Source organism: Scatophagus argus, chromosome 8, assembly GCF_020382885.2.
Source record: "Scatophagus argus isolate fScaArg1 chromosome 8, fScaArg1.pri, whole genome shotgun sequence".
NCBI classification, from domain to species: domain Eukaryota; kingdom Metazoa; phylum Chordata; class Actinopteri; family Scatophagidae; genus Scatophagus; species Scatophagus argus.
This window is the reverse complement of record NC_058500.1, coordinates 22,863,845-22,879,121: the sequence shown is the minus strand read 5'-3', so window position 1 is coordinate 22,879,121 and position 15,277 is coordinate 22,863,845. Positions and strand designations below refer to the sequence as shown.

Genomic DNA, 15,277 nt, shown 5'->3' with positions numbered 1-15,277 from the left:
GAGACCACAGAGCTTCTGTTACAGCAATCAGATTTTAATCTTAATAAGATCTGCATCTTATCAAACTTTATCTTTACCTATCTCTAATTTGCTTCTCTATACAAGACTTTATTTGTGTAAGATTTTTTGATAGAGACAATGCAAGTAATTTTGTAACAAGTTACAGAAACATTAAACAGATGCGTAGCATATACGGCTTTTAGCCAAGGCTAAATTATCCCCTGTCACTACTTAAAAAGGAGTAGGCTACGTGTGATGTGATTATATAAAAAAATATGATATTTGCAGCATATTACAGTCATTTTCATTCACTAGTGCCGGTCCATCACCTTTTCATTAAACGTTGTCAGATCAACTTGTGTTCTTCAGTTTGTGAGCTTTCCAGTTGGCCAAAAGTAGTTTTATGCTGTGCTTTCCTGCAGTTATTATTTGCTCATCATTTGTTTGTTTTTGTGACGTATGGACAAAGTCAACAGATGCCGACTGACAAAACTGCCACACCAAACATGTGCCTTTAAACATATGGAGAGAATTTTTCTGGTGAGAGATCTTTGTACCCTTGTTGAAGTGTCTGATGGCAGGCTGGTGGTACCAAGTAATAAATAGACAGATTGGGAGCATCATAATTGTTTCGGGAGGGGGACATGGTTGGTGTAGTTTTCATGTGTTAGCTGTTGGCTGTTTGATCTTCAAGGCTAATTAATCTGTAGCAAAGTGAGAAAACCATGTTGTCACCTCACCTCATGAAGCACAACCCCCATCTCTTCTCAGAAGCACACAAAGAACAAGACAAAAACAGAAATATACGGTGTGTTACACACTGAGGAGGCTAAAACGGAGGTGATTATATTGTTTCTCCTTTGGATGTTTTTAGCTTCAGGGTCCGTGTGATGAGGCAACAGCAGCCAGATACAGGGCAAGAGACGGAAAGAGACAATAGAAAAGGAGAAAGATGTTTAAACTGACAGAGACAGGCATATTATGAGCAAGAAAATGTGTGTATGTGAGAGAAACTAAGAAAGAAGCAAGATAAATAAAGCACTACAGGTGACAAACGAGAAACAGGTATTGTTCAGTAACTGCTGAAGTCTGTCTCACATCAGTACTGCAACATATGCGAAAGGTCAGAACACAACAGTCAGAGTAAGAGTCATCAACAGCACAAGTGATGGGCTGACAGCAGTGACTGTCGCCTCAGGAAGCCCTGAAGGCATGTGTGTGTTGATGTATGTGTACACATGCACTTAATCTTTCCCTGAGATTTAAAGCTGATGTTGTTGTGGTGTGATGCTACCATAAAAGATTAGACCCACGCAGCAGACACTGACTGCCCTGTCTGCCCTGTCCTGTATGCATTAAAGACATTACCAGGAAGTGATTCAATGAACCTAACAAAGAAAGTCACATTCAGAATGTATGGATGTGATTAAACATAGTCACCAGGTGGAGGCAAAGAGACAAGCTATCAGACAAGATATTTTTGGTTTAATTTGCTAGTTGAGACTGATAAGGCTTTAAATGTAAAGTTAGTAGGACCTTTTGAGCTGAGCTAAGTCTGAAGCTAGGGCTAATGACCTATTAGCTTAGCTTCGCATAAAACAGAAAGCAAGGGGAAAGAATTTGCTTTACCTCTGCCTAAAGTTAAAGATATAATATGTAGCAATTCCACATTAAGATGTTTACAACAACTAGACCTTTGTGATATATTTTATATATCACAGTAGGTTATATAGCAACTGTGAAGCCATTTTCAGGTGGTAGTCACAGATGGTGTTGCTACATTTACATTCCTGGCCCAAAAAAATTTTTCCCCATGCACAATCAATGTATGATTACAATCACATACAGTGGAAACAGCACAGATGTAAAATCTCACAAGGCCCTATATGTTCCAGAATTGGATTCATTCAATCTAATGACATTTGGAAAGTCTTGAAGAGCCCTATGATTAAATTATTTTATCCCATTTATTTGTATAGGGAAGAGCCAAACAGCTCACCTGGAGAGAAACTCTAGTGAACATGTGTTAAAATAAACTCATCACCTCCTTGCTCCAGCTTCACGTCAGCTTTTGTCAACAATGTGAAATAAGTATGTTTCCCCAAAATGTTTCAAAACTCTTTATTTAAAATATATGGCCATATATAGAAGTGGGATGTTTGTCATTTTAAATGATGCATTTTAATCTGTGAGCAGCCTGCAGGCCAGGCTGTCAATAACCAGCAGAGCATCATGAAATTCAGGTGAAAAGGCAGCTGATAAAAGTGAAGCTGTTGGGGGAGGTTGATTCAGACAAGCACCCATAAACCCAGAGACCCAAGAACATCCCTTCACCTCTCTGTATGTAGCCCACCCCTCTAAATCACATACACAAGCTGTGCAGTTAAATTGCTCTTCTTTCCTCCCTCAGGCAATGACACCATAACATAAAGAGAACCACAGCATTGTTTATGACTCCTGGCTGTTTGTTCGTGAAGGCTGGGTCTCACCCCACCCCAATAATAGCTTGTCAGTCTCAGGAAAGCACGTAACTTTTTGACCAAGGGGCACTTTGGAATAATACTTAAAGAAAAAGTGCTGTCTCATGGGTCAAGGCCTTGTGTTAACATAACTACCCTGCTAAAGGTCAACAGTGCCACAAACCACTGGCTCCCAAAACAAATGTGTACATTATGTATATGCAAACGTAAGTGATATTGGGATATATATTTTAGAGTCTTCACTTTGGTTTTCCTTGCAACACAGGTTTGGAATTTTTCTCCAGAAGTCGATCTTCATATTCATTCTTTCAGTGTACCACATAATCTGTAGCCAAGAGGAAGTTATGCTCTCTTTGTTGTATTTTTGTCACAAGAGCCACAGAGGTTTTGGACCCTGCACTATGATACTCATTGTGCTTGTATCAATGTCATCACCAGCAGTGGTTTAGTCTGTTGAAACCACAGCATTGCATCAGTATTTCCCTTTGGGACAACTTTTCAGACCACCACACAGACTCCGTAATATGAGTTCAGGTGAAGTCAGCTCCAACAATGGCCGCCCTGAGGGTCATTGTCAGTGTGGGTCTTTGTTCCCGCCCATCAACTGCCTAAACATAATTACTGTCAGAACTATTTCTTATGCTCTGGATGACATAATACCACTGACACATACCTTGCACCATTCTGTAATGTGTCAAACATGTGAAAAGTAATAGAGTATTAGTGACTAGAGGGTCCTAGAAGACTTCATGCTGGTTCACCATTCATGAGACGTCGTCAGTGATATCTGCAATAGCAAAAGTAATGCCATCATATAGAGTTGTGAAAACAGATTAGAAGAAAACAAATGAGTTTGTTTCTTCACTTCATGAATGATTCTTGATACATAAACAAATGCATATGTTTGATTAGACAAGCAGTAGCTACCTGCATTATCTCTAAAAAGAATCTCAAGATACACTTATGGAAGAATGCTCAGATCCTTTCTCTAAATGAAAGTATTGATTACACAGTGTAAAAATAGGAATTCATGTCCTGTATTTAAAGTTTTATTTTTGCACAAACAAAAGTCATGTTTTCACCAAAACACACTGTGTGACCCTTGAGGTCTAACATATGTACCGGTACTGAGTCATTTTCTCAAACAAAATCGGGACATACAAGTAAAAACACTGTTCCATAGTCTTACTCGTGGTCAATAACTTGGGGGGTACTCTTAAAAGAAGAGAAGTATTTAACAGCAAAATATGTTTATATACTGGGTTATGAAACAGTGTAAATACTGATAGCTCTATATTACCTAGATAAGCAAACCAGACCATCACCAAGAAGACTGGCTATTTCTAGTTATTATTGATGCCTTTTAGCGGGTCAGATTTCAGACAAAACCAGACAAAACAATTTTGGCATGCAGACTGGAGATGATTATTGTTTACATTTTCCCATGCAAAGTTCTGTAGTGAGTACTAGACAATTAAAAGAAAGCAAAAGGAGATTTTTCTTTCAATTTGTATATTTTAGTTATGAGTGATATTGAGGAAGGATCAACAAAGAGAAAAAGAAAATAATGAAAAAGTGGGGACGGGGATAAAGCATGTGCGAAACCTTAAGCTATTTGAAAAAACATACCTTAGGCTATTTAACAAATAGCAGAGGACCCACTAATATGTCTGTGGACAGCCATTTTGAAGACACAAGTTTGGCATTACAGACATTGCCATCTTGTTTTGGAGCCGGAAGTGAAGCTGGGGAGGATACTCCTTGTTACGCCTCTATCCTGACTGGATCTGACCGTGAACCCAAGAACACGACATATAGCAACTTGTCAATCACAAGGTAGCCACACCCCTACGCATACCCTGCTTTATTATCTATTTTGGACATAATTTATAAAATGAACATCCATCCGTATTGAAGAAGACTTGATACCGGCGACTGAGAGTGTAAACTCATTAGGAAACTATTTAATGAGGTAATAAATCAAGTGAGAAGCAGTGTCATTTTCTCATAAGCTTACATACAATCAGACTTCTTTTTGAAAATACTGGGTGCAGGTTATATAACGCAGGTTTAATATATTGGCTTAGGTTCTCATATGGGGAAGCTCTGTCCCCTTATTATGCTGTCTATGCTAAAAAAAATTAGTCAACCTTGGTCAGTCATTCAACCGATAAAATGGATAGCCAAGGTTGAATGCAAAAATCATCAACACACCTGTGACTTTCCTGCTATGACATGTCTAAATGTTTGCTGTATAGGATTCTTAAACAATGCTGAATTGGCCCTCTCTCTTTCTCCAACAGCTAGATATTTCCCTCAGCAATTGGTGGAGACCAAAAACAGAGCCAAAATCTTGCAGAGAAATAACCCCACGCTGCTGCAGGCAAATGATATTTACATTCTCAATCATCACGTGAGTTTTTCCGTAATTAGTGAGCATGCAGATAATATCATGCTTACTTTTCTCTGCCTTTTGCTTCAGCCCCTGAGACTGTACAGCGTGAGGAAGAGAAACATTCTGGTATCAACAGGAAGGAGGGAAGAGGAAAGGCCTTATCATTTCTGCAGTCATTATACTGTTTAGATAGCTCATTAGTTTGGTCTCTGCACGTGCACAAAAAACTGTTTGTCTCTTCAAAAGCCAAAATCAGAGCCAACTCCATTTCTATCTCCATGGCAGCAGACAATCATCTGGTACGGTTGGCAGAACCGGGTCTGTGGGGACCAGACAGGAGCCACTGACCTACATATGACAAGATATCTGTATCTGTATGACAAGATATCTGTAAATCACATTGGATTAAAGTGGCTGCATGTTGTAGGAATTCATAGAGCATATAGATATTCACACGGCAGCAGTGAGTCAGTACACTGATATTGGCTGCAGGTACTACAACCCGGTGAGTGGGGCGATTGAAAGGGATCCAATCCATTCTCTTATTACCCCAGCAGGCCACCATAAATTTGGACATGGCATCTCCTCTCTCTGCTGCTACAAAGAGATTTACTACTACCAGCATGCTGCCTCTCCTTTCCTCTTCCTTTATTTTCACACTTATTTCTCTCCTTTTACCTTTACAGCCCATTTTTCTTACAGCTTTTTGTCTTTTTAATCTGAGCATTTTGCTCCTCTACATCCCAGTGTCAGTGAGGGTCGAGCAACTACCACTCCCTCATTGTAACTGAGGGACACACACTGACACAGTAGAGAGCAGGTTGTAATTAAACCTGCAATGATTTGCAGCTGACAGGCCGGCTGCAAAAGAAGGAAGGAAGTGAATGATGTGGAGTTAAAAAAAAAAAAATCAATGTAGTTTAATATATAGAAAATACACAGAATTTCTGCCTTATGAACTTTCAAGTTTAAGTTTACGTAATGTAGATATGTAATTCATGTGTAACTGATTTATTTACAGTGGACAGAGGAGATGTATGAACTTGTTAATTTAATTACTAAATTAAAATATGTTGATCTAATTGGAGGAAAGGGATTTAACCTGGTTTTACTGGTTTAACTTCTGGTAAAAGCAGTCAATACATTGTAGTTCATACTCAGCTGAGTATGTATTCAAACTGAGATGATGTGCTTTAATGTTTTATTTTATAATTTTATATATTTTATTATTTTATATTTTTTTATGAATTTGCGACGAAAGACATAAACATTTGGAAGACACGTAAAGACAAATTTTGCTGCATTCTCTCACAGGGGTTACCAGGAAAGGGTTGCACTACAGTCCCTTCATTATATGTGTAATACATGTGTATATATTCATAACATTTCATAGAGGATATTCTTACTGTTCTGTGTTCTGGATAAATATCCAACTACCACCTGAACTTTTAATCACCCAGAAGACTTCTAGTTCGAGGTTCTGCCATGTGTTTTTATCAGTTGTATCAACGTAAAATTTGACAATAATATAGATTTGATTTCATGTTTCACATAATGACTTCAAAATTCAACATCATTCAACGAATAGACAGGCCTCACCAGCAGTAAGAGGACAACAGAGAGCTAAGAGACTCCATACAAGACTGGCAGACCAGTGCCATCCTGCTGGCGAGCTCACCTTGTGTTTTTCTCAAGGGTGAATCAGAATGAGAGAAGGGGTTGCTGACAAATCTGTGAACAGGCTAATGAAACTTAGTTATTTATTTTTACAGTACAATATTATACCACTAAATATAGCAGGTGAATTAGTGAAATTCAGGCAAGGCTACTTTTAGTATTTCCAGCGTTTGTGCTGAGCCAAGCTGAGTGACTACTTTAATTGTTACTGGAGAAAGAAAACTGGACTGGCTAATAATCAAATCCATCCATCCATTCATTTTCTATACGGCTTATCCGTCAGGGTCGCGGGGGGAGCAGCTGACTACGAGCGAGAGGCGGGGTACACCCTGGCCTGGTCGCCAGTCAATCACAGGGCCAACACACAAAGACAAACAACCACACACTCACACTCACACCTAGGGGCAATTTAGAGTAGCCAATTAACCTAATGTGCATGTTTTTGGTATTGTGGGAGGAAGCCGGAGTACCCGGAGAAAACCCACGCAGGCACAGAGAGAACATGCAAACTCCACCTAGAAGGGCCCAGACCGGGATGCGAACCTGGAACCCTCTTGCTATGAGGCGACAGTGCTAACCACTGCACCACCGTGAAATCTTTAATGTCAGTTCAAGCAACACTGTATGAACTTTGGTGCAGGGAACCAAAAAGCTTCAGAACCACAAATTAAAAGACTATAATTACAAAAGAGAGGAAACAGAGAATACTACACTATATAGACAAAAGCATTAGGCCACCTGAACAATAGACCAACAGGGACTTTAACACATTCTAAGACAGCTTTGCAGCTGTAACAGCTTCCACTTCCCTGGGAAAGCTTTGCACAAGATTTCAGAGTGTTTCTGTGGGAATTTTTGCCCATTCATGCAACAGTTTACTTTATTGATCCCTTTGAGAAGACTCCCTCAGAGAAATCAAATAAAGGCACACCGTCACAGACAGGATTCGAACCTGCGCAGGGAAACCCCATTAGATTTCAAGTCCAACACCTTAACCTCTCGGCCACCGTGACAACATCAGTTTAGAAATAAAAACAGGACACATGGGATATGAAGGAACGTGGAAACATGACTAAACTCGATGGGACACGTCATCTCTATGTTGTCTATATGAATGACAATTTCTTTGATATTAGGTGAATTTTTGACACTAATTTGAAATCTGCCTTTGCATGTAACCCTGCTCACTGCCTGGGACAAAGTGTCATGGTGTGAAGTCATCAGCTTGTCATGAAGCTCTGCAGAAGTCTGATAACAACATAAGTCTAAAACATGCAGGGCAGATGGTCTCAGGTCTCAGGTGTTGGCCATCACCGCCAGTCTATCTGTGGACTCACAGCAGCGGTGAGATGTGCACACAGATGTCCCACAACTACTCAGGTTGAGACACCAAAACGGCTTGTTTACAATCAGGGAAAGATCTCAGGATCTCAGATCTTCAGACTACAGCTGAACCCATCTCAAGACAACACCTGAAGCTGTACAGGGGGACCAGTGTAAAATGTCCAGTTGTGATTGGTCCAGACCTCACACATGATAGTAGCCCCAAAAATGTTGTTTTTAACTTTGTTTTTTTGTTTTTGTTTGCTTACTTGCTTGTGTGAGAAAGGGAAATTTAGGCAGACACAGACTCTGATTTTATACTGATTTTGTTTTTCATTATACCTCAAAAACATTGTGTTGCATGAACTGTCATAACTGGTGTTTTAGAAGAGGGGCAAAAAAATTGTGTTATTCACAGTCAAAGTAGCTTTACCAATGGGAAAAAATAGCCCTGTTAGATCAAACAAGGCACAAAACCTGCTGACAATATGGAAAAATGCTTGTTGTGGGGCTCCATTTCAAAATCATTTTACTACTGTACAGTAATGATTGAGTTTTGTTGTTTTTGTGTTTTTTCTTTTTCTTCTACCATTTGATAAAATACAGTTTGAGATCAGATTACTGTAATATCATTAAAGATCTTCTAACTACATTCTAACCCTTCATTCACATGTTTGGTGAGGTTTTATTATATCATTTCTTGTAACCCTTTTTTCTTAGGTTACTTGTCTTTGCAGTAACCATTATGTTTGATCTGACCTCATGAAACAACCCTACAACCATGTATATTCTGTGATTTTGTTGTTCTGTTCTGTACATGTGACATTTATCACATTCCTGTCCACCTTGGGAGATGGATCCCTCCTCTGTGGCTCTTCTTGGGTTTCTTCCATTTTTATCTTGTTACAGGGTTTTTCTTCACTCAAATCGAGGGTCTCAGAGGGTGTTGTACACTGTACAGACAGTAAAGCTTCCTGAGGCATTGTGATTTTAGGCTACAAGACTGAATCAGCTACATTTATGTCAGCCCTGTTACAACTGTCAGTTTCAATCCTGCTTCTGAGTGACCAGTTGTCATAAAATACCTACAAGTTAATAACATCCCATCTGCTTCAGCTGTAATAATTAACAAATATTAGCGTGTTAACACACTAGATGGTGATGATAGGATAAGATTCCTTTATTGTCCAACAGTGGGGAAATTCACATTGTGAATTACCATGACCATTGAACATCCATCCATCCATTTTCTATACCGCTTATCCGTCAGGGTCGCGGTGGAGCTGGAGCCTATCCCAGCTGACTACGGGCGACAGGCGGGGTTCACCCTGGACTGGTCGCCAGTCAATCACAGGGCCCATTACTATTGAACATGGTAAACATATATTTTTTTTGAACAACATATTAGCTTTGTCATTGTGTTAGCATGTTAACACTGACGTTAGCGTCAAAGTACAGCTGTACCTTAGTTCAGTTTCACTGAGCTTCCAGCATGACCTTGACCTATTTTTTTTTTTTTATTTTATTTTATATGCATATATGTGCATGTGTGTGTTGTGTGTGTGTGTGTGTGTGTGTGTGTGTGTTTTAATCCATCTATCAACCGTTTTTCTGGAAGATTTTGGATTTGTGGGAGGAACCTGGAGCACCCGGGGAAAACCCTACTGTCAGTCCCTATGTTAAACAGAACCCTTTCACTGTAGACATTTTGTCTTGTCACGCTATGACAAGCCAAAATATCTACTGTGGAAAGGGTCCAAAGAATGTCACTGTTTGGTTTTATTTTGGTGTTGGTGGATGATGGTGTTTCTGGCAGTCCTAGTTCTTATTTTGCCATGTTTGTGGTTTCCTCAAGCCGAGAAGGTGACGTGTTCTTTTCCAGAAGGAAGGTGTCTTTGGTTGGGGAGTCTCCTCGGAGATCTCAGCCTCCTCCTGGTGTTCAAGGTCTGGTGCATCAGAGGTGGACGCCTGTTGATTGTTCGGCACAGGGACCCTAATTCACGCTTCAAACGACTCCTCAGCAGTACGGTTGCAGCAACTAGCCACTCAGCCTCTCTCCCTCCCCCCACATTCCATCTGGATGGCCTTGCTCACACCTTGTCCCCAGAAACCTGGGTGGACCACTCTCACCTGGGTATCACATGCACTCCTCCCCCACCCACCACCTGAACGATGACCTTCACAGCTGATCAGGTGAGAAGACAGCTGCAGAGACTCTGTGCAGGCAAAGCTGCAGGCCCAGATGGTGTGAACCCCAGGGTCCTGAAAACCTGTCACCCCCAGCTAAGCGGAGAACTTCATCATGTCTTCAACCTGAGTCTGAGTCTTCAGAGGGTCCCCGTGGTGTGGAAGACATCATGCCTCGTTCCTGTCCTGTCGCTTCCTTCCTGAACTCAGCCCCCCACTAACACCCTCACCCTACACCACACTCCACTACACCACCCTATCCTAACTGAGTACTATGTACTGAGTGTTGCACTAGTTCCTCTACCTCACTGTTAATATAGTTAGCCTACTGCCTATCGCTGTGTACACTATACTGTCCATTGCACTAGTGATTTATAGCTTAATTTAACATCTGTAAATATCATATGTAAATTTAAATTGTGTTATAGTTTCTGCCTACACTGGATGCACATTAAAGCACATATCCATCTGTATAGGATGTTCATAGTACTTAGAAACCCTGTATATTATGACAACAATCTGTATCATGTTTATAGTATACCTGTAGCATAGACACCTGTACATACCCTGTACATACTGTAAATTATTGTATACCTGGCACTTACTGCTTATTGCACTTCTGGTTAGATGCCAAACTGCGTTTCGTTGCATTGTACTTGTACATGAGTAATGACAATAAAGTTGAATCTAATCTAATCTAATCTAAAGACGCCGCGTCCCAGCGACCCCAAGGACTACAGGCCTGTGGCTCTGACGTCACACATCATGAAGACCCTGGAAAGATTCGTCCTGGAACAGCTCCGGCCCATGGTCCAACCACTTCAGGATCCCCTACCAGCCCCGTCTTGGAGTGGATGATGCCATCATCTACCTGCTGAACAGAGTCTACACCCACCTGGACAAGCCGGCAAGCACTGTGAGAATCATGTTCTTTGATTTCTCGAGTGCGTTTGACACCATCAGGCCAGCTCTGTTGGCGGAGAAGCTGACAGCGATGCAGGTGGATGCCCCACTGGTGTCCTGGATCGCAGACTATCTGACGGGCAGACCGCAGTATGTACGCCTGAAGTGCTGCTTGTCAGATGAAGTGATCAGCAACACTGGGGTTCCACAGGGGACTGTCCTCTCTCCCTTCCCCTTCACGATCTACACCACAGACTTTAAGCACTGCACAGAGACCTGCCATCTTCAGAAATTTTCTATTGACTCTGCAGTTGTTGGGTGTATTACTGGGGGAGGATGAGAGAGAGTACAGGACGGCAGTGGACAACTTTGTCACATGGGGCGGGAAAAACCACCTACAGCTCAATGTGACAAAGACCAAGGAACTGGTGGTGGACCTGAGGAGGACTAAGGCTACAGTGACCCCTATCAACATCAAAGGGGCCACTGTGGAGGTGGTGGAGGAGTACAAATACCTGGGGGTGTACTTGGACCACAAACTGGACTGGTGCAAGAACGTGGACATGGTCTACAGAAAGGGCCAGAGCCGCCTCTACTTTCTGAGGCGGCTGAGGTCCTTCAACATCTGCAGGACGATGCTGAGGATGTTCTATGAGTCGGTGGTGTCCAGTGCCATCACATATGCTGTTGCCTGCTGGGGCAGCTGCCTGAGGGTGAGGGACACGAACAGACTCAATAGAATCATCAAGAAGGCCAGCCATGTTGTGGGAGAGGAACTGGACTGGATGTTGTCCAAAATAAGGACTATACTGGACTTTCCCTCTCACCCTCTCCACAATGTGCTGATCAGCAGGAACTTGTTCAGTCAGAGACTCTTACTGCCACGATGCACCACACAGCGACACAGGAAATCATTCCTGCCTGTCGCCATCAAACTGCTAAACTCAGCACTGTGATGGACACACTTTACTTTATATATACAATGTATATATTGGTTTTTACACATGTACATACCTGTATTTTTAATTAAAAAAAAAAAAAAAATTTTGAACACATTGTAAATACCTGTACAGCCGTGTCCTAGAGGTTGGAGAAGCAGCTTGTGATCGGAGGGTCACCGGTTCGATTCCCCCACCGGAGGGGCAGGAAAAATTTGGGTGTGGTGGAGTGATTCATGCGAAAAAATGCTCCCCTCCCTTCATTAGCCGGCTGATGTGCCCTTGAGCAAGGCACTTAACCCCCCAATATGCTCCCCGGGCGCTTGACGCTGCCCACTGCTCCTGTGTGTGTTTCACTGCATGTAATTTGCTGGGTGTTGCATGTGTGCTCACCTAAGGATGGGTTTAATGCAGAAGTCAAATTCAGTATGTGTATGTAAAAATATATATCCTGCTAATAAAGTTGATTCTTCTTCTTTAGATTTTTGTTGTTAGATTATTTTGTTTATCCTATTTTTATGTAATAATATTTTTATACCTTTCACTTATCTTTCTTGGTCTTTCTTGGGAATACTGCAAGTGCAATGTCTGTACGACAAAGAATTTCCCTTCGGGGCTAAATAAAGGAATTCTGATTCTGATTTTGCTCTTGTCTTTTACAAGATCTTTCAGAAAGTAATAGTTTGTGTCACATCTACAGGTACATAACATCAACAGTTATAACCAAATCACATTCAAGAGTTTATTAAAATAAGTGCCATAAGTCTAAGTGCATAAGTGTGTTTCTGGCTTTTCACTGTTAATAATGACAGATGTTACCCTTCATAACACCCAATTTCAGATTGATCAAGAAACAGATAACTTGCTGAATAATCTGGATCTGGATTTCAGTAAAGAGGCCAGGTCTGGTTTGATGGCAGTGGTTGAGATGCGTAAAATATCACGTAAGCGGGAGTCACTTAGTCTTGACCTCAATCAGTTCTTGCTCAAGTTCATGACAGAGAATGTCTGCTCACACAAATATGTGCATCCGAATAAGCTCAGGATTTCTCTGGGAAAATGTTTGCATTTCTGGAAACCTGCCTTTATCCCGTTGCCAGTAAAAGTCAACAAGATAAAGCTGCTGGTGTTTGCTGCACAACTCATTGTCACACTGCAGCTCAACGAGCTCCAGCTACAGTTGTGGACGAGCATCATTAGGCTCCACGGAGAAGGCAACATTTTTCAACTTTTCAATAACTGCAAAATCCTGAAGGCGTTGGTTAAATTCCACTGAAAGAGATGCGATCCCTGTTGCGTAACTCTTCATTTGCGCACCAATGTTGTCCTGTGGGGAAACTGTCAATGACCTCTTTCAAAGTTGGGTGCGCGGTGCAGGACTCTGTTTGGGATAAGTGTCTTTGGAAAAGCTGCAGCTTGGCAAAGGCCTTGATATGAGCGTACAGCTGGCTCACCACTGCATCTTGTCCTGGAAGATTAACATTCAGCACATTCACATGCTTCGTTATGTCAAACAAAAAAGCCAAATCTGCCAACCATACAGGATCGGACAGTTCTTCCATCGGTTGCCCCTTTTCACCCAAAAAATGTCCAGTTTCCTCTCTGAGAGAAAAAAATCGCTGCATTTGCACCCCCAACTTAGCCACCTCACATCGTGATATATTGCATCTCTGTATTCAGCCTGGATGTCAATCAAGAACTGCTGAAACTGTTGGTGGTATAGAGCTTTGGTAAAGCACCAGCCTCACCCCCTCACCTGGTGAAGAGTCCCTCAGCGTGACCCCAGCAGAAGTGAGGAGGACCCTCCAGAGGATAAACCCACACAAAGCTGCAGGTCCCGATAACATCCCGGGGCGGGTGCTGAAGGGCTGTGCACATCAGCTCACAGAGGCACTGACGGACATCTTCAACACCTCTCTCCAACAGGCGACGGTCCCCACCTGTCTGAAGACCGCCACAATCATCCCCATTCCCAAGACCTCCACAGTGACGAGCCTGAATGACTATCGGCCAGTAGCCCTCACTCTGATTATCATGAAGTGCTTTCCTGACGGACAGGCCGCAAACAGTGAAGATCCATGATATCACCCTCAGCACCGGCTCTCCCCAGGGCTGTGCGCTGAGCCCACTCCTGTTCACCCTGCTACTCATTTCATTTGCACTACTCCGCCATTTGCACAATACCGCAGTACTGTTTAGATAGCTTTATTCTGATTGTTTCTATCTTTTATTCTGATTGTCTTTTTTATATTTATATAGTGTTGTTTATATTTATTTGCATTAGGCATTTTGTTAGGTAATTGGGCTTATACCGGGACCGGGGAAACTAATTTCGTCCCACCTCATGTTTCTACATGTGTGAAATGACAATAAAGCTCCTTGAATCCTTGAATCCTTTGGAGCGAATAGAATCGATTGCCTTTATCGATGGTTTCATATCATGATCAAATTTGAGATGTTTGAGATGCCTGCTAGTGAATTATACAGTGAAGTTTAATAGTCTTACCTCCTTCTTTGCTAACATTATTGCAGGAAAAAGTCAGGGGCTCAGCCCTAACCCTGAAAAATAGCCCCATAAAGAGGTGTGTCTGGATATTTTTGTCTATATACTGTATACGCTTTCAAGGTCATTTTCAGGTAATCAGTTTAATTTCTAAATTTAATTGGTTATTTTTGATTAGATATTAGTTCTGAAACTGTCACTGTTTATTTTCTATGCTGTGAGCCAGTATGCCTGCTCTGGGTAACAACCATTTGGTAGGTCTAAATTGCACCAATGCACACATAGCTGCTTGTGTTTCACTTTATTGATCCCTTTGAGACGACTCCCTCAGGGAAACTGAATACAGGCAGACCGTCACGGACAGGATTCGAACCTGCGCGGGGAAACCCCATTGGATTTCAAGTCCAACGCCTTAACCTCTCGGCCACCGTGACAACAAGTACAGCTGTACCTTAGTTCAGTTTCACTGAGCTTCCAGCATGACCTTGATCTATTTTTATTTTATTTTATTTTATATGCACATATGTGCATGTGTGTGTTGTGTGTGTGTGTGTGTGTGTGTGTGTTTTTTTTAAAATCCATTTATCAACCATTTTTCTGGAAGATTTTGGATTTGTGGGAGGAACCCGGAGCACCCGGGGAAAACCCTACTGTCAGTCCCTATGTTAAACAGAACCCTTTCACTGTAGACATTTTGTCTTGTCACGCTATGACAAGCCAAAATATCTTCTGTGGAAAGGGTCCAAAGAATGGCACTGTTTGGTTTTATTTTGGTGTTGGTGGATGATGGTGTTTCTGGCAGTCCTAGTTCTTATTTTTCCACTTTTGTGGTTTCCTCAAGCCGAGAAGGTGACGTGTTCTTTTCCAGAAG

At 41.7% G+C, this 15,277-nt stretch overlaps 2 non-coding genes across 2 annotated transcripts; both read right to left on the bottom strand.

Annotated features, from left to right (window-relative positions):
- Positions 1–7,483: 7,483 nt before the first annotated feature.
- Positions 7,484–7,565, bottom strand: trnas-uga. The gene has a single exon. It is a non-coding gene; the product is annotated as a tRNA-Ser (tRNA).
- A 7,193-nt stretch (positions 7,566–14,758) lies between these two features.
- On the bottom strand, positions 14,759–14,840 carry trnas-uga. Its single transcript has one exon. It is a non-coding gene; the product is annotated as a tRNA-Ser (tRNA).
- Between the last annotated feature and the right edge of the window lie 437 nt (positions 14,841–15,277).